The 21,415-nt window shown below is 38.3% G+C and overlaps 1 pseudogene; it reads left to right on the top strand.

Moving 5' to 3' along the window:
- The first annotated feature begins 362 nt into the window (after positions 1-362).
- LOC124554992 overlaps positions 363-21,415 on the top strand; it is a 64,428-nt pseudogene continuing 43,375 nt past the window's right edge.

Below are 21,415 nucleotides of genomic sequence, written 5' to 3'. Positions count from 1 at the left end.
GGGTGAAAGAACACAATAATTATTAGTTTTGGAATGTAATAATTCACTATGGCTTCATTTTAATTCTAATAAGTTTCACACTGTAATGAAACATTGTCTAAATGCCTCTCTTTCTCTCTCTCTCTCTCTCTCTCTCTCTCTCTCTCTCTCTCATTTGTTATAACTTACCGCTGTTATATTGTATTTGTATTGCAGTCATTACATTAAAATTGGCTATATTGATTCTGCAATTTATACTATTATGTTATTGCTGAGAATTGATTTAAAGAATAAACGTATATATTTATTTGTAAGATTTTGTAAATTTATACCACTGGAACTCTTTCAAAATATTTGATTGCGTAATACTGCCAATAAATACAATGACTTTCTTTCTTCTGTTTATAATTGTAATAGATGTTGGACACTTTGACTCCAAGTATGTTATACAGAAACGCAGTGATTTTTTGCAAAAGGCAAAACTATGTGTTCGAAGAATTGTGGAGAGGAGGGTACATGATGTATTTTAAGTAGGTTATAAAGAGTAACTATAACAACAAAAACAATAAATTATTTGTGATTGGCAAGCTTTCAGAGCCAGTGGCTCCTCCAGACAGAAGCGTTGAAGGGGAAGGAAGAAGGGTAAAGGAAAAGGCCTGGAGAGTTCCAGGAAAAGGTGTAGATTTTGGAAAAGTCACCCAGAACTTCGGATTAGGCGAAAAATAGAAATGACACATGTCATATACCAGCTATTATGTAAAAACTGTTCAGCTTTCTACATCTGCATGACTACCATCAAATTATCAGTTAGGATAAGTGGGCATAGGCATAGTGTATATACTGGAAACTCACAATATCCTGTTGCAGAGCATGCTCTACAACATGGCATACGTGACCTCGGCACTTGTTTCACCACACATGCCACCTGGATTCTTCCGCCAGACACCAGTTTCTCAGAACTCCGCAGGTGGGAACTAGCACTACAACGTGTCCTTGGTTCTCACCACCCACCTCGCCTTAATTTATGTTAATTTCTCCTGTCTCAGCTTTTCTTCACTGTAATTACTCTTTGCTTCACTCCGTTTTAGCTTTCTACATCTTTCATTGTCTTTCCCGTCTATTTTCACTGCCCCCTCCCACAACTGTTGCATACAATACACTTACCTTCTCACTCTTATTAACCATATACAGTTTTAGTAGTAATCTCTGTCTTGCATATTACCCTGTCTTCCACCTTTAAGCTCTCAGGTTTCCGAATCTTGCCCGATGTAGTCCCCAACAATTAGTCTTTCCTTCTCATCCTGTACGGTAAGTCACCCATGACCCATGGTTCTGGGTGACTTTCCCAAAATCTACCCCTTTTCTTAGACCTCTTCAGTCCTTTTCCTTCATCCTTCTTGCTTCCCCTGCAACCCTTCAGCCTGAAGAAGGAGTCACTGGCTCCAAACGCTTGCCTATCACAACAGTCTTTTATGTGTGTGTTCTGCCACTGTTTGGTGAGTAGATTTTTTATCTATCCAATTAAATAATTTTATAAAGAGTATCTGTGTGTGATGTTTTATTGGTATACAACTTGTTATAAACAAAACTTATTTTTACCATTTAATATGTTTCCAGATATTTACCAGTGGTAAAGATGAAATTGGGTTGATTGTACTTGGTTCTGACAAGACACAGAATCCACTTGATTACCCAAATGTTAGTGTGGAATTTCCTCTTGCACTACCTACATGGCAGATGATATCCTTTGTGGAGAAATCTTTTCATGAAAGTGAAATAAAAAGAGATTGGATAGATGGTGTTGTTGTTGGCATGCAAGTCTTGAAAGATGAGCTAGAGTAATTATTTTAAGCTGTCTGTTTCATGACATTCCTGGAACATGTTCCAGAATGTGTGTTACACAAATCACAGTGACATAGTTGTGACTTTATAAACTTGACTCAATATGTTTTTGTAATGAAAAAGTAACAGAAGGCACAATACCTGCAGAAATAGGAAATTTTTTTGTGTGATTTTACTGCATGAATGTTTTTTACAGTTTTTCAGCTCAATAATTAAGGAGGTATTGATACAAGGCTTTGCCAAAAACCCATCTGTCACCTACAATTCCAGCCCTGTCACTGGCATTCTGTACCCCACAATATGACTGGGCCACTATGAAAGCAGCCACATCATTGTCAAATTCACTGAAACTACTGCATAGCAATTTGCTTGAGTATGGCTGCAGTTGTGGTCTTCTGTTTGGTTTAAGCACTGCGTCAATACCTTCTCCTCCATGGATTGTTTCCAGTATTTGGAGATGAAACATTAGGCACCAAAACGTGCCTTATAACCAAAATCTAATGAACATATAATTAAATTAACTAAAGATGTAATGTTGCACTCTCAGGTAAGACTGATCTTGAATACAAAGCCAAAGTGGAAATTAATTGTAAGCTGCAACATTCATCTCACTTTTTGTTATTGAAATTATTCACAGTGCCATAGGGAGAACTGAGTTTATGTGTTTTATAGAGTCAGATACACGCTGTGGCACAGGGTGCTGTCCATTATTCTCCTGACTATGATGTCCAGCTATGGTAGTCTTCCTTCTTCTTTGGTCTCCATAGTGAATTTGATTTTGTGGCGTGTGGAGTTCAGATGTACAAAGAAGTCAAGAAGTTTGTCTCTTCCATGAGGCCAGATGACAAGTGTGTTATCCACATAACAGAAGAAGAAGAAGAAGAAGAAGAAGAAAAGAAGAAGATGGATATCCATTTGGTTGACATCAGGGCCTCTTCCTCGAAGTGCACCGTAAACATATTCACAATCTCTGGTCAGAGTGGGCTGCCTATTCCGACTCCATCTGTTTGCGGGAGGTGGGTGTGCCATGAGTCAGTGAAGTGGGAAAGTTGACCAAGTAATATGCGTGACGTGTCATACCTCGACCGATATTGAGAACAGAATAAAAAATTCAGAGGCATTACTTTTCAGCACTCCCATGCATATTCTGCATGCAAGAAAAGCTTATGGAGCAGGTTTCTCATTCAGAAATTCTATTTCAGTGTTGGTTGTTTACACGAAGACCGTGTTAAGCATAATGGAAGAAGGAGAAATGTTTATCAGCATTCCAGATTTGGCAGTGGCAGGCTCATGGTCTGCTGAGACTCTGGTTTATTGTTTCACTATATTGCTGCTTGCATTGCTCAGAATCTCATTTTGTGCCAACATAGAATTGGTAGGTTCAGGAGGGCCATGCTAAATGCCTTGCAGGGCCTCAGTAGTGCCACCCAACTAGCACCTGATAGGGCAGACAAGTGTTCGCTCATGCGTACGTGATCCTGCAGTGAAGTTGTGTACATTTAGTCAGGAAGTGGGCTTGTATACAGTGAGACAGATATCCACACAGACAATGTGATGGCATCTGGAGCAGCACAGACTGTCAAGCCCTTAATGCAGCTCTAGAGAGAGGTGAACTGACAGCGGTGCAACTGACAACAATGCCAGACACAGGAATGGCACTGTGTCATCGTGTCAGACGAGTCTCGGTTCTGCAACATCGTCACAATTGATGTACTTGTGTTTGGAGGCTCTGATGCCAACAGACCTGGCCAGATTGTACCTGTCATTCTCATGCGGGTCCAGCATGTGATGTGATGGTATGGGGTGCAACTGGATACATGTCACAACTTCTGGTTCACATATCCAGTAATTTGGACAGCAGTCATTGCATTTGTGTTTTGTTAAGGCCTATCGCTGTGCCCTATTTTCAAGGGCTCCGTGATTGTAGATTGTATTTTATTGGTCCTGTTGTCTACATAGCAGCTTATGCATAAGACATTGGACAAGTCAAGTTATAAATATACAGGCTGAAAGTAATTTCAAAGCATACATATTTAAGCTTACAATAATACACTTTACACACAAGTATTTATATAACACATTTCATAAATTTAAATATTCTTCAATGGAATAAAAGCAGTGATGCTGTAAATATGACTTTAGAGATTTTCCAAATGTATTGACCTCAGTGATAGCTTTTATGTTTTCAGGAAGTTTGTTATAAAGCTTAACTCCCATGTGAAAAGTACCTTTTTGGCACAGTGCTATGCTGATTTGAGTCATATGTAAGTTCCTGTTTTGTCTGGTAAAGTGCTCATGTATATCACAGTTTTTTTTAGCCTCTGGTCCTTGCCTATTACATTTAAATTAAAGAACAAAAGGGTTTCCATAATGTATACACACGGTAATGGGAGAATACCAGATTTCTTAAACAGGGGTTTACAAGAGTCTCTAGGCTTGCACCCAAACAAGATTCTAATGGCCCTTTTTTTGTAGTTTAAAAGTGCTATTAGCTATTTTAGAGTTTCCCCAGAAGGTGACCCCATATCTAAGACGAGAATGAAAGTACGCGTGATATGCATTCAATACTGTTTTCTCACTACAGCATGATTTTAATGAACAAAGAAGATAACGTGTTTTGGTCAGTTCTGCATTGAGACATTCAATATGCTTGTTCCATCTGATGTTACTCTGCAGCCAAAGTCCTAAGAATTTGGTTTCAGTACTGTTACCAACTGGTTCGTCATTGATAGAGACTGGTGGGATAAACATGTCCTTGTTAGGAACATTGTGGAATTTTAGAGCAACAGTTTTCTTACTGTTTATTACAAGCCGATTACTCTGTGCCCAGCTGCTAAGTTGTTTTGTGACTGTGTTTACTGTCTGCTGTAACTGTTCATCGTCGTCTCCTTTTAGTAGAATCGTGGTGTCATCTGCAAATATGATTGATTTGTGTGCATCAATATTTAAGCTTAGATCATTTATGTACAGAAGAAACAGAAGAGGTCCCAATACAGATCCTTGGGGTACACCACATTTTATTTGTTTATAGTCAGATAAGTGATTAGATACAGTTTTTAGTTCAATATTTGTGTGCTTGACGCACACTGCCTGCATACGATTTGTCAGGCAGGAACTGATCCACTTGTTGGACAGACCTCGAATACCATATCTTTCTAGCTTTGATAGCGGAATTTTATGGTCCACCATGTCAAAAGCTTTTGACAAGTCAATAAAGACTCCTATTGTTTCCTGTTTTTTGTCCATCAGGTTTAGGATGAAATTGATGCACTCATAGACAGCAGTTGTCGTTGACCTCTTATTTCTGAATCCATGTTGTTCATTACATAGGATGCTGTTTTTATTTATAAATTTCATAAGTTTCTCATACATAACTTTTTCCAGTACTTTAGAGATGCAGGAGGAAATTGTGATGGGTCTGTAGTTATTTACATTGTCTTTATCCCCTTTTTTATATACAGGAATAACTTCTGATGTTTTTAACACATCAGGGAAAGTGCCTGCCTGAAGTGAGCAGTCGCATAAATGTGTGAGTACTTCAGTTAGGTTTGATGCGCTCTCCTTTAACACTGTTGCAGGTATACCATCAATACCTGCCAATTTGGAATTTTTTAGTCCTTTTATTGCTTTAGCTACTTCATCTTGTGAAACAGAACCGATGTACATTGATCCTCTACATGTACTTATTTTATATTCATTTGCCTGGATGCTCTTAAAGTTTGATTGTAACATATTTTCAGCAACACCTGTGAAAAAGTTGTTAAATGTGTTAGCTACTTCTAAGGGGTTTGTTACTTTTTTATTTTTATGTGATAGTGTTATATTTTTCCAAGGTTGTCTGTATTCTCCACATTCTTTTTTTATAACACTCCACATAGCCTTTGATTTATTAGCTGAATTATAAATGATTTCATCATTATGCATTATTTTTGCTGCTTTTATTACTTTTCTTAATATTTTGGAGTATTTTTTATAGTATGCGCGTACTACAGGTGAGGAATTTTTCGAGTTACATATTTCATGAAGTAGTCTTCTCTTCTGGCATGAAACCCTTATTCCCTTTGTGATCCAGCTGTTTGTTCTAGAGTTTCCCCGTATGGTTAATGTTTTCAGTGGGAATGCAAGTTCAAAGAAATGGGTTAATGTATCAATGAAAGTGTCGAATTTTTCATTTATATCATTCATTTTGTACACTCCTAGCCATTTTTCTTTGTGTAATAAGTTGTTGAAGTAGTTCACATTATGCTGATTATAGCTTCGATATGCTGTTCTAAAAGACATGTTGTTAATAATACTGCCTTGTACTTTTATGCTTAATATTTGAGCAAGATGATCACTAAAACCTGCATTGAAAATTTTTAGTGAGGTGTTGTGTAAACTCTTATTTACTAGAAACTGATGAAGAGCTGTTTGACAAGTTTCTGATACTCGGGTAGCTGCTTTTACTTCAGCCTTTAAATTGAAGGACGTTGCAAGGTTCAAAATGGTCTCCCTATTTCCACTATTCGTGAGGAAGTCAATATTGAAGTCACCACAGATTATAAATTCACAATCCATTTTATTTACTTTATTTAGCAATGACTCCATTTTGTTTAAGAAAAGTTCAAAATTCCCAGACGGTGATCGGTAAACTGTAGCAATAACCAGGTTGAACTGAGTAATTTTTATAGCTGCAATTTCATAATCCTTTTCGACATTTGCCCTAGTTAAGTCAGGTAGTGTAATAAAATCTACATTATCCTTTGTGTAAATTGCTACCCCACACTGTTTGCTGTTTTTCCTGCAGTAGTAAGCACCCAAGACAAATTTGTTTATTTTAGTATTCTGGATTAATTCTGGGTTAAGCCAGTGCTCAGAAATGCATAACACTGAGATATCATTAAGTTCATGTGTTAATAGAACGTTAATTTCATCGATCTTATTACGCAGGGATTGCACATTATGGTGATAAATTTTTAAATCGGGCGTATTCACAATTTGGTAATTGGGAATCATATTTACAGCATCACATACCTCTAGTTTAAATTAGGAATGTCAGCAGCGTTGTATTTTTGTTCTTCTTTCTTGTTTATTTTGTTTTCCTCGCTGTTGGAAGGATGTTCAGGAAGCTGATAAATTGTTCTATCCCTTACAAGTCTTTCTTTGATGTTATCTTTTAACAAGATAATGCAAGACTACACATCACCTGAGCTGTACTGAGCTACCTCGATACAGAGAGTGTTCCACTGTTGCCGTATCCAGCATTTTCTTCAAATCTGTCACCTGTGGAGAACATCTGTTCACAGGATGCCAAGAGATGGGTATGCCACCAGCCGCCAGCCACCAGTCGCCAGCCACTACAGTTGAAGAACTCTGACATATGACATTCAGTTGAGTAGCATGAAATGATGTACCCATGGCTGTAATCCAACCTCGATTTGATATCCAGTGTGATGAGAGCTGTTCTGCTTTTCCAGTTTCGATACTGAAATTCATATATTATTTTTATGCTATCCTAACCAGATTGGACTGTGGTGTCATACAGCATAAAATATCTTACAACGTGTTGAATTAGTTATGAGAAGTGTAGAACAGCCAGCAGGGGAAAGATGTTGGCAATGAGACAGCTTTTATGTATAACAGCAGTACAGTGTTTCACAGTGCATAATGCTTCCGCAGATTGAGAACAAAATGTGTGGTTTGCTTTCATCCATTTTCACAAACATAGCCTAAAAAATAATGTTGACATTACTGTGCATTTCACTCTGAGGCATATTGCACTCTGAGAATGTTCATCGAATTCAGTTACTTTGTATTATATTTCAGTAACAGTGACATAATAGCAAATTGGACTGTATAAGTTTTTACGGATTTTTTTTCCAGACACACACTACCATTTCTTCAGATTTATTTAATTTGGGTATAAATCCTTTCCAGCATATATGCTGTACACAAAATGTTGAACATAAAATGTAGCTATCTGCTGATTTAACATCTTGCTGAGTATACCGGTACAATATTTTGTTGTAACAAATAGTTCAATGTATTTTACACACTTATAAACTTATTTATACAGTTATAGTAATTTATACCATTGCATTTATGTTGTACCTTAATGTTCTGGAAGACGATATTATAAGGAACCTCATACTTTTCCTGGATGATAGAGTTGTCTATAATGAATTATTGCCTGAAAAAAATCTGCAAAAAATTTGAGTCAGATCATAACATTTCAATTTGGTCCAAAGATAGGCAACTGAGTTTAAGTTTTCAGAAATGTAAATTGGAGCACATCACAAAACAAAAAAAAGACAGTATTGTATGACTACATTATCAAATAATCACAGTTTTAATTGGTCAACTCATACAAATATCTGGATGAAATGAAATGGTGACATAGACTCACTTGTAGGCAAAGCAGAATGCAGACTTCAATTCATTGGTAAGATACTGGAAAATGCAATCAGTCTATAGAGGACATTGCTTACAAAATACTTGTGTGGCCCATTCTAGAATATTGCTTAAGTATGACCCATAACAAATAAGGCTAATGGCAGACATTGAATGTATACAAAATAGTGTAGCATGATTGATCATAGATTTATTTGATGCATGGGAGAGCATCAAGAAGCTACTAAAAATTGGAAATGCCAGACAAGTGAAGATAGACGCCAAATATATGACAAAACCTAATTTATGAAATTTCAGGAACCTGTATTAAGTGAGGTATTTAGGGATTATACAATAACCGCATATGTATCACTCCTATAGGGACCATGAAGGCAAGATTAATTACAGCATGCACAGAACCATTTAAAGAATCATTCTTCCCACACTCCACATGAGCATTGAATGGGGAAAAACCATAATGTGTGGTACAACAATGTACTTTGTCGGACAAACCCACAGTGGTTTATACAGTGTGCATGGAGACATGGAATCAGTTGACAGTAGCTGGGTAATGGTTCATATTGATTCCCATTTCCCTGTTGCAGTAGGTGATCTTATGCCTTTAATTATTTTTTCATTGCCATCTTAACTTGCATTCTTCAATTCAGTTTATTAACCCTTCTTATCTCTTTGTATTAGGGCAAATGTACAGTTAACTTTTGAGGAATTTGTATTTTCAATTTATCAACTGGAGTTTTGTTTCATATGCAGCAGCAATGTTACAAATTATTTGTTTCAGTTTCTTTACAATAATTTGCTGTTTCATGGGTGCCTTGAAGGAAATAAAAGATCTCGAAAGTGTCTTAATGACAACCGATGGCCTCATGTTGACAAGACAGCTGGTTGCCTTGCAGAGGGCAGGGCTTGACGGTCTGAACATCAGCTTAGACACCCTGCAGTCCCAACGCTACAACCAGATCACGAGGAGGAAAGGCTGGGAGCGTGTCATGGTTGGCATAGATCTAGCCTTGCAACTTGAATACGACCCTGTGAAGGTATTACTAGTGCAGCTGTCATCGCATGCAGACTTTCATAAACAAAATATATAAATCTGTTGTTAAGAATATCAATACAAGAATCACCATTTTAAAGCAGTATGCCCACACCCTCGCCCCCATCCCCGCTCCCACCCTCACCGCTGTCTCCACACTGCAGCTGTAAGTGAAGGAAGGTATATTAAGACAGAAGAAGTAAATTTTAGCTGACGATGCTAACAGTTTCGTAGTTTATACAACATAAAAAGGATGCCTTGCAAGTTTACCAATTAAAAATCTTATATTTTCCTCCCAAGAGAGTCTTATGAGACTCAAGATCTTTACAGTTTCTCTTTTTTTCTTTTGTGTCTTTAGTTTAAAATAAGTTTCCACTATTGTGGTGTTGTTTTGGTAAAAATACTCGATTGTTTGGAAAAATTATTCTTAATTCTGTAGTCACATTTTTGTTGTGTCTAAGTACTACTGGTTTCAGTAGCAAGTGCCAGCATCAGTTCATCTTATTATCAAACATTTCTGTGCAAAATAAAAGCTGACCACTGTGGCCGAGCGGTTCTAGGCACTTCAGTCCAGAACCGTGCTGCTGCTATGGTCGCGGGTTCGAATCCTGCCTCAGGCAGGGATGTCCTTAGGTTAGTTAGGTTTAAGTAGTTCTAAGTCTGGGGGACTGATGACCTCAGATGTTAAGTCCCATAGTGCTTAGAGCCATTTGAACCATTTTGCAAAATAAAAAGCTTCTGTACAACTGCAAACTAGACATACCATTTTCAGGGTGCAGTTCACATCTATTGAAAGCACAACAGTGACCTTTACTTTTAGTAGATAAGACACCTACTGAGGTAAGTGACTTGATGACTGCACACAAGAAGTTGTCGTTTATTCCATATGTAGCTACCATGCAGACTCATATTTTGTATTAGTTTGTCCTTACTCTTCCAAAAGGTTAAACCTTGTCTCTGCAGCCGCAGCTTCCTCTCTTCAGCAGTTGTCTTCATCTCCATGTGTGAAGAAAATCCCATTCATTGATCATATTGTTTAAGTAGGATGTTCTCAGTCATCCCCTTGTTTTCTTACCTACGATCTTGCCTTCAGAAATGTTTTTTAAAAGATTATCGTCTCCAGTTAAGTGTCCAGTGTATTTTGCTTTGCCCTGGCCTATAACTTTCAGTGGTTCTTTCTTCTCTCCTATTTCCTTTAATTTTTCTGTCAATGCAGATAGTTCTTGTACTTCTCCTCCAGAACCACATTTCAGCAGGTCTGAGGCGAGCTTCCTTTGGCTTTTCTAATGTACAGATTTTGCATCTGTGTGTCAGAACACTCCACACAAAGGTCTTTACAAATATTTTCTTAATGTGGAAGCTGATATGTTTATTCAGTTGCAGCTTCTTCTTATTTTGGAAGGAACTCTTCACCTGTGCTATTCTTTTCTTGAATGCCTTGAAATATTGATTGTTTTCTTGCAAAATGCTACTGAGATATTGAATTTCAGTTCCTTTCTTGAGTTGCTCATTGCCTGTTCTTGTGTCAGTCCTACCTCCTCCTCCTTTCTTGTCTGTAGCCATAACTTTTGTCTTCTTTGTATTCATTTTTAGCTTTAGTTTTACCACTTCTTGATTTAAGGCCTGAAACATTTTATTTAGTTCCTACTCTGATTTACTATTGTGATGTCGTCAATCTGCAGTGTATATGCATGCAATTAAGTTTCCATATCGACATCATGCTCCAAAAACCACCTAACTGTGTGTGGCAGGGGGTACGTCTCATGCCACCAACTGATCCCCTCTGCCTTGTTCCACTTGTAAACAGTGCTTGGGAAGAATGACTGTCAGTACACTTCTGTATTATCTCTAACTTCTCAAATTTTCTTCTCGTGATCATTTCGTGAATTGTATATGAGAGAAACTATTATGTTGTCAGACTCTTCTCGGAAACTACTCTCTCGAAATTTGGGTAGTAAATCTTTCCGTGATGCACAACTGCTCTCTTATGGCATCTACCACTGGAGTTGCTGAGCATCTCTGTAATGATCTCACAGTGACTAAATGATCCTGTGACAAAACACTCCGCATTTCATTGGATCTTCTTTCTCTCTTCTGTCAGTCTTACTGGGTAAGGACACAGGGGTAATTTACATTCACTTAAGATTCTTCCTGTGAATCTTAGTCTGGCATCTGCTTTTCTATTGCTGTTTTATGTGGTCATTCCACTTTAAGGTTGCTCTGGATAGTTACTTCTAGATATTTTATGGTAGATTCTGTTTCCAGCAATTTGTCATTAATAGTGTAGTTGTACAGTATTGGATTTCTTTTCCTGTGTGTGTGTGTGTGTGTGTGTGTGTGTGTGTGTGTGATATGTTACATTTATTTATGTGCAGGGTCAACTGCCAGAGCCTACATCATTCACCAATCCTCTGCAGGTCATTGTGCAAATTGATACTGTCTTCTGTTATTGCTACTTTCTGATGGACAAGTGTAGTACCTGTGAACAATATTAAGGAGCCTCTGACACTTTCTACTGGATCATTTATATACATTGTAAATGTAATGGTCCTATCACATTTCCATGGCGTATTCCAGAAATTACCTTTTGATTCTGGTCATCTTTTCTTTGTTGTTGTTATTACTTCCTAGATGAACATATTAAGGAAGTAAGGTGATAGAAGGCACCCGTATCTCACTGCCCTTCTGGTTTTCCTTCTTTCATATCCGGTTCAGTACTCTGACTTTAGTATATACTCAAAATTAATCATCTGTCCTTCCACTTTGGACATTACTTTAAGGAATGATGATATAATGGTAATCTGTTTAATAAACAATATTTTAACGATACACTTTGCTTTCCAATCATATAGTGGCTTGATGATGGAATTTGATACTGAAATTAGTAATCATTAGACAAAATAAAAGTGAAGCTATAATAAAAAAAAGTAATATTTTGGATCATGTCAGTTGTTGTTCCAAACAACAGCATGTCAGAAATAGGTTGAAATGGCTCTGAGCACTATGCGACTTAACTTCTGAGGTCATCAGTCACCTAGAACTTAGAACTAATTAAACCTAACTAACCTAAGGACATCACACACATCCATGCCCGAGGCAGGATTCGAACCTGCGAACGTAGCGGTCACTCAGTTCCAGACTGTAGCGCCTAGAACCACACGGCCACTCCGGCTGTCCAGGAATAGGTACTAAATTATTTGTCCGCTGATGACCTCACAGCTTAGAACACTAAAACACAAATGTTAATTGTTTGTTATGTGCCCTGGTAGAGTTTACAGCTGTTTACAGTTCACGATTGGTTGTTGGAGATTGGACATTACTCACATAGTGTATTTAGTGCACAGTGCAGAAAAAGGCAGTGTCCAGAAAAGTAAATAAGTGTAAAGGCAAAAGTTTCATGACAGGATGTTGTGTCACCATACTTGGAAGACAATTATAGCCAAAGACAGAAATTTAAAAGAAACTGGCTCATTTGAGCTGCGGAGACCTAGTCGAGGATTCTCAGTAGATAATTGTTAGCACAGTAGAATTTATAAAGAGACAATGTCAGTTCGTGTCAGGGAAGGTTGATTGGTAAGTATCTATCAGCTTTCTCGTAAAACTCACAATTTGAAGAATACACATCAAGGAAAAGGTAGAAGTCCAACAGTGTCAAATCTAGACAATAAAATCGATCATCCAACAGTTTTGCAAAATCCCCAGTTGTACTTTACTTACTTACTTACTTACTAACTTACTCAGATTTGCTGTGTACCATACAAGGAACTGGTTTCCACTAGTTCACTTGATCAGCTGCCAAGTTCTCACCTTCCTCCAAGTTTGTGTCCATGGATTGAAGATTCATTGCAAAAGTTCCAGGTGTTAAAAGGTCTTCCTGCACATCTGTATCTGTCCATTGATTTCAACAACAGTGTTGATTTTGGGATTCTTCCACCTTACATGCGTAGAACATAACCTGCAATCCTCAGTCTTCTTTCAACAATAATTTTGTGCAGGCTGTGTAGACCTCTTATTCTCAGCACTTCATCGTTTGTAACTTGGTTGGGTTAACATCTTCAGAATTCATCTCTAGCATTGTTGGTGAAAAACATGGAGACTGTGTGCTGATTTTACTGACATTTTCCAAGTCTCACACATATAAACGATAAAGGAGTGCAGTCAAAGCTTTGTTGGCATATTACAGACCTAATTGCCATATGGACTGATTTCCCAGTTCTGCTGGTGATTTCTGCATCTGTGACCTCATTATTACATACAAAGCTACCGAGATATGGCAATCTGTCAACATCTTGTATTATCTTCTATTGCACTGTAATCGGGGAAGAGACGAGTAATTTCCACTTACTTTGCACATTCTGTTTACCTTATCCCAATTAATTTTCAGCCCTACACAATAGGGCATTTAATGAGAAAGCATATAAAAATTAACTTAATGCCTTCCAAGGAGACGGTCTCTACTTAGTCTCTACTCCTTCAAGCCTGACTTTGTAAGTGTAGACCAGACATGGCTTAAATTCAGAGAAATAGTATCGACATCAATTAAGAGATATATACCAAATAAATTGAAAGGATACCAAATAAATTAAAAGGGTGGTGCACAAAATATGTCAAAACTCAGCTGCAGAAGCAATGAAAAAAAGCATGTCAAAATTTAAAAGAATGCAAAATCTCCAAGATTAGCGATGTTTTACTGAAGCTCGAAACTTAGGGTGGGTTTCAGTGCAAGATGTGTTTAATAGTTCCCATAGTGAAACTTCGTTTTGAAATCTGGAAGAAAATCCAAAGAGGTTCTGGTTGCATGTGTAGTACACCAATGGCAAGACACAACCAATACCTTCACTGCGCAATAGCTGTGGTAATATTACTGATGACAGTGCTACTAAAGCAGGGTTACTAAACACGGATTTCTGAAATTTCTTCGCCAAAGACAACAAAGTTATTATTGCAGTATTCAAATCAAGAACAACTGCAACTGTGAGTAACTTAGTAGTAGCTCTCCTCAGTGTCATAAAGCAGTTATGTTTCTTTCAGAGAATGCTGATACAATAGCTCCATTAGAAATCATATATAGCCCTGGAGATTCTAAAAGGTATCAGATAGATTATATAATGGTAAGACAGAGATTTAGGAACCAGGTTTTAAATTGTAAGACATTTCCAGGGGCAGATGTGGACTCTGACCACAATCTATTGGTTATGACCTGTAGATTAAAACTGAAGAAACTGCAAAAAGGTGGGAATTTAAGGAGATGGGACCTGGATAAACTGAAAGAATCATAGGTTGTACAGAGTTTCAGGGAGAGCATAAGGGAACAATTGACAGGAATGGGGGAAAGAAATGCAGTAGAAGAATAATGGGTAACTTTGATGGATGAAGTAGTGAAGGCAGCAGAGGATCAAGTACGTAAAAAGACGAGGGCTAGTAGAAATCCTTGGGTAACAGAAGAAATATTGAATTTAATTGATGAAAGGAGAAAATATAAAAATGCAGTAAATGAAGCAGGCAAAAAGGAATACAAATGTCTCAAAAATGAGATCGACAGGAAGTGCAAAATGGCTAAGCAGGGAGGGCTAGAGGCCAAATGTAGGGATGTAGAGGCTTATCTCACTAGGGGTAAGATAGGTACTGCCTACAGGAAAATTAGAGAGACCTTTGGAGATAAGAGAACCACTTGCATGAACATCAAGAGCTCAGATGGAAACCCAGTTCTAAGCAAAGAAGGGAAAGCAGAAAGGTGGAAGGAGTATATAGAGGGTCTATACAAGGGCGATACACTTGAGGACAATATTATGGAAATGGAAGAGGATGTAGATGAAGATGAAATGGGAGATACAATACTGCGTGAAGAGTTTGACAGAGCACTGAAAGACCTGAGTTGAAACAAGGCCCCTGGAGTAGACAACATTCCATTGGAACTACTGACGGCCTTGGGAGAGCCAGTCCAGACAAAACTCTACCATCTGGTGAGCAAGATGTATGAAACAGGCGAAATACCATCAGACTTCAAGAAGAATATAATAATTCCAATCCCAAAGAAAGCAGGTGTTGACAGATGTGAAAATTACCGAACAATCAGTTTAATAAGCCACAGCTGCAAAATACTAACACGAATTCTTTACAGACGAATGGAAAAACTAGTAGAAGCCGACCTCAGGGAAGATCAGTTTGGATTCCGTAGAAATACTGGAACATGTGAGGCATTACTGACCTTACGACTTACCTTGGAAGAAAGATTAAGGAAAGGCAAACCTACGTTTCTAGCATTTGTAGACTTAGGGAAATCTTTTAACAATGTTGACTGGAATACTCTCTTTCAAATTCTAAAGGTGGCAGGGGTAAAATACAGGGAGCGAAAGGCTATTTACAATTTGTACAGAAACCAAATGGCAGTTATAAGAGTCGAGGGACATGAAAGGGAAGCAGTGGTTGGGAAGGGAGTAAGACAGGGTTATAGCCTCTCCCCGATGATATTCAATCTGTATATTGAGCAAGCAGTAAAAGAAATAAAAGAAAAATTCGGAGTAGGTATTAAAATCCATGGAGAAGAAATAAAAATGTTGAGGTTCGCCGATGACATTGTAATTCTGTCAGAGACAGCAAAGGACTTGGAAGAGCAGATGAACGGAATGGATGGTGTCTTGAAGGGAGGATATAAGATGAACATCAACAAAAGCAAAACGAGTGTAATGGAATGTAGTCGAATGAAGTAAGGTGATGCTGAGGGAATTAGGTTAGGAAATGAGACACTTAAAGTAGTAAAGGAGTTTTGCTATTTGGGGAGCAAAATAACTGATGTTGGTCGAAGTAGAGAGGATATAAAATGTAGACTGGCAATGGCAAGGAAAGCGTTTCTGAAGAAGAGAAATTTGTTAACATCGAGCATAGATGTAAGTGTCAGGAAGTCATTTCTGAAAGTATTTGTATGGAGTGTAGCCATGTATGGAAGTGAAACATGGATGGTAAATAGTTTGGACAAGAAGAGAATAGAAGCTTTCAAAATGTGGTGCTACAGAATAATGCTAAAGATTAGATGGGTAGATCACATAACTAATGAGGAAGTATTGAATAGGATTGGGGAGAAAAGAAGTTTGTGGCACAACTTGACCAGAAGAAGGGATCGGTTGGTAGGACATGTTCTGAGGTATCAAGGGATCACCAATTTAGTATTGGAGGGCAGCGTGGAGGGTAAAAATAGTAGGGGGAGACCAAGAGATGAATACACTAAGCAGATTCAGAAGGATGTAGGTTGCAGTAGGTACTGGGACATGAAGAAGCTTGCACTGGATAGAGTAGCATGGAGAGCTGCATCAAACCAGTCTCAGGACTGAAGACCACAACAACAACATATAGCCACTCATTTGATAAAGATCCATACCTAGAGACTGAAAAGTTGCTCAGGTCACACCAATGCTCAAGAAAGAAAAGAGGAGTAATCTACTAAATAACAGACTCATATCACTAATGTTGATTTGCATTAGGATTTTGGAACATATATTGTGTTTGAATATTATGAATTATCTCAAGGATAATGATTCATTGATAAATAGCCAAGATAGATTCAGAAATATTGACCTTTTAAAACACAGCTAGCTCTTTAGTCACACAAAGTAATAAGTGCTGTCGACTGGGGCTCTCAAATTGATTCCATATTTGTAGATTTCCAGAAGACTTTTTGAAACAGTTCCTCACAAGTATTTTCTAATCATCTTGTGTGCCTATGGTGTATTGTCTCAGTTGTGCAACTGGATGTGTGGTTTCCTGTCAGAAAGGTCACAGTTCATAGTAATTGATGGAAAATCGTCAAGTAAAACAAAAGTGATATCTGACATTCCTCAAGGAAGTGTTATAGACCACCTGCTGTTGCCGATCTACATTAACAATTTAAGAGAGAATCTGAGCAGTCCTCTTAGATGATGATATCATTTACAGTCTTGCATATCATTTACTGTCTTGTAAAGTGATCAGATGATCAAAACGAACTGCAAAATGATTTAGGCTACCTATCCATATGATGCAAAAAGTGGTAACTGACCTTAAATAATAAAAATTGTTGTCATCCGCATGAGTAGTAGAAGGTATCTACTAAATTTTGGTTACATGATAATTCACGCAGATCTAAAGGCTGTGAAGTCTATTGAATACTTAGGAATTACATTTACAAATAACTTAAATTGGAATGCCCACATAGATAACGCGGTGGGAAAGCAAACAAAAGACTGTGATTTAATAGTAAAACATTTAGAAGGTTAGGATTACTAAAGAGACTATCTACAACTATACTTGTCTGTCCTCTTTTGGAGTATTCTGCATGGTGTGAGATCCTTACCAGATAGGACTGACAAAGGACATCATTTAAAAGTTCAAAGAAGGGCAGCTCATTTTGTATTATTGGGAAACAGGAAAGTGCATGCCACAGATATCGCATGTGAATTGGGGTGGCAGTCATTAAAGCAAAAGCATTTTGCTGGAGCAGGTTCTTAAAATTTCAATCATCAATTTTCTCCTCCGAATGTGAAAATATTTTGTTAGAGCCCTCTTACATAGGGAGAAATGATCATTGTAATAAAATAAGAGAAATCAGAGCTTGTACGGAAATATTGAAGTGTTTGGTTTTCCTCAAATGCTGTAGGGGAGTGGAATGGTAGATAAATAGGTTGAGGGTGGTTCTCTGAACCCTCTGCCAGCAATTAATTGTGAATTACAGACTAGTCATGCAGATATAGATAATGTAGATAGGCTTTCAATATTGTGCACTGATTCTCTAATTTTATACATTGCTCAAATACTTTCGTGGGGCTTTGTAGTGACCCCTTCAAAATAACACTTTACCAGTCTTCTTAATATGTATTTTGGTAACCAGGTTGATAAGAAGTTACAACAATACTCTCTTATTACTCCCCAGTTTTGGGTTTTATTAATGAACAAAATCGCCGCAGTGTTCCATAACAATTACGGGCTGAAGTTTCCTGCTGATGGAACCAATATGATTTTCTGTGTTTCTGAGCATACAGGTTGTGTATGCTGTTTGGAGCCTGTTGTATGCTGAATCAAATGTTTTTATTGTTGTGATCTTCCATCTGAAGATTGGTTTCATGGAGTTGCCCATGCTAGCTTATCCTCTGTGACCCTCTTCACCTCTGGGTAACTACTGCAGTGTACAATAACTTGAACTTGCTTACTGCAGTCAGTTTTTGGTCTCCTACAGTTGTTACCCCCATTATATTCACAGATGACCACATATTGTGGAAATTGCATATTGTAATGTAGGATGCAACAATAAGGTACAGAAAGTTTCTGTTGAAAATTACGAATTATTTAGGAATAAAGGAGATGGCTCACCAAAAGGCAGAAGCACTGTCTCATCGATAGGCACACGAAAAAAAGGTATGTAGAATGAGATTTTCACCGTGCAGTGGAGTGTGCACTGATATGAAACTTCCTGGCAGATTAAAACTGTGTGCCGGACCAAGAGTCAAACTTGGGACCTTTGCCTTTCGTGGGCAAGTGCTGAGCTATCCTTGCACGACTCACGACCCATCCTCACAGCTTTACTTCCACCAGTACCTCGTCTTCTACCTTCCAAACTAAAAGGTACGTTACTTGGCGAGCTTCCAGAATGCACTTTCTTTTTCTAGCTGTAGGGAAAACATGTGCGCGCGCCCACACACACGCACACACACACACACACACACACACACACACACACACACACACACACTCTCTCACATGCGCATGCATGTCTCCTTATGCTGTGGTCGCTCAACTGCCAGCTCTTTACTGGCCCATGGTGAGTGTTCTGGAGTGAGGTGGGGCTTTAGAGTGGGGTAGGATGGGGTGGGTTGAGGCAATGTGAGAGATGGAGAGAGATGGGAGGGGTTTGGAGGGAAGCATTTAGTGGCTCGTGGGAGAGTGGGGAGCCATCTGTGGGCTAGCTAGGGGTGCAGGTAGAGGGGTCAGGTGCCAGACAGCTGGGCACTCATAGACTAGGGTGAGATAACAGCACACAACTAGCTGATTTGCGAGGGGGGAGAGAGGGGTGTGTGTGTGGGGGGGGGGCTGGGAGTTAACTTGGATTTAGGCCAGGAAGCAAAGGATGTGCTGTAAGTATGGCTACGAAAGTTGAGTATTCTTAAATAAGATCAGCTGGTGCCAATGTATTGGAAAGTAACTGGCACACAAAGTGCAATTGTGGCTCCTTTTTCTTTAAAAGTTTTAAATAGTCTGCAGAGCAAATTGAATTAGGAGGATCAGGCATTTGTGTGGGTCTAGGAAAGTAAATTGTAGAGCCAGATAAAAGGCGCACAAGACAGGAGGGGTACTACTACTCATCACTGCTGTATCGTGCTACTAGTACATGTCAGTGTGAGTGCACCGAGAGTGGTGTTGCCGTACATGCGTCTTTAAATTGGTCACCGACTGATCATTGCAGGCTGGCTGCTGGAGGCCGTCTCTGGGAGCCAAGCGTGCCGTGCGGTCCCTGCCGTGCCATCTGCTGGTGACTCGCACATATATTAGTGTGGAACAGTGCTGACTGACTCTCTGTGTGATTCTAGTTTGTAATGTGCACATCAGTGTTCTGTGTCTTGTTGAGTCCTTAGAGGCACATTGTTCGGAGGTTATTATTAAAGCCATATTTGTGCGACTTGGATCACACTTCAGTATTTATTTATTTATTTATTTATTTCTTGTTCCATAGATCCAGTTAGTGAGTCAATCACAAGGATATGGAACGTGTCAAATTGTACAGGTTTCAATTTAAACTATACAAGGGCAATTCAATGGCAAATTGTACATAGTTTAAGTAAGACATACTATAAATACAGTAACAGATACAATATCAGCTAGATAACATAACAACCATTTGACAGAAAAAGGAGTTTCAAATAAAGGTTAAAGGCAAGAGCACAAAGTTAAATCAGATATTAGGCCTACAAGAGTAAATACATGTATAGCCAATCTGTTGTTACAAAAAGTGAGCTAATTCCCAAATGCACAATAAAATCAATTGAACTACTTCTAGACGCAATAAGTTTAGTGATGGTATACATTTTCTTTCAGGTATTCATCCACAGTATAATAAGATTTCTCTGTCAGGTAATCTTTGAGAACTCGTTTAAATTTTGGCAGTTCTGTATGAACACATTTGATATGTAGTGGTAGAGCATTGAACAGCTTAATGCTGGAGTAGTAAACTCCTTTTTGTACCAGAGTGAGATGTTTCATTTCTAAATGTAGATTGTTTTTGTTTCTGGTGTTATAACCATGGAATTTACTGTTGTCTTGGTAGATGGAATAATTTTTGCACACAAAGGTCAGCAAGGAAAAAATATACTGTGAGGCAGTTGTTAGGATACCTATCTTCCGAAACAAGTGCCTGCAAGAGTGTCTTTGATTAACCCCACACGTTATTCTGATTGCTTTTTTTTTGGATGGTGAAAACTTGTTTTGCAAGTGGTTGGTTCCCCCAGAATATGATAGCATATGACATCAATGAGTGGAAGTAGCCAAAGTAGGCAACCTTAATAGTGTCAACTTCAGCCACTGAAGAAATTACCGGTAGTGAAAATGTTGCCGAGCTAAGTTTTTTACATAGATGAAGAATGTGAACTGACCAATTACATTTACTGTCTATGTAAGCACCCAGGAATTTTGTTTCTTCAACTTTCTGTATTGGTTGATCTCTACATTTTATGTCAATTTCATTGGGATTACTTTGTGATGTATGGAACCTCATATAATGAGTTTTATCTGCATTGAGTGAGAGACCATTTGAGGAGAAACAATTTAAGATGTCATTAAAAACAGTAGTTGTAGTTTTTTCAAGATCATGATCAGTCAAATCGTCAATTAGAATTGTGGTATCATCGGCAAACAGGGTAAATTTGCTGTTTGTCTCAGAACAAAGAGGAAGATCATTAATAAAGATGAGGAAAATCAGTGGGCCCAAAACGGAGCCTTGAGGCACACCACACGTTATCATGCCCCATTCAGACGAGGCAGGTTCTCCAGAAGAGCCATTTAGCATTACAGTCTGCTTCTGATCCTGTAGATATGATTGTAGCCACAAGCCAACAGTACCACCTAAACCATAGTATTCTGCCTTTTTCCAAAGAATTTGGTGGTTTACACAGTCAAAGGCTTTCGTAAGATCGCAAAAAATACCCACTGGAGACA

The sequence above is a fragment of the Schistocerca americana genome, chromosome X (assembly GCF_021461395.2).
Source record: "Schistocerca americana isolate TAMUIC-IGC-003095 chromosome X, iqSchAmer2.1, whole genome shotgun sequence".
Classification (NCBI taxonomy): domain Eukaryota; kingdom Metazoa; phylum Arthropoda; class Insecta; order Orthoptera; family Acrididae; genus Schistocerca; species Schistocerca americana.
This window is presented reverse-complemented; position numbering and strand designations above follow the sequence as displayed.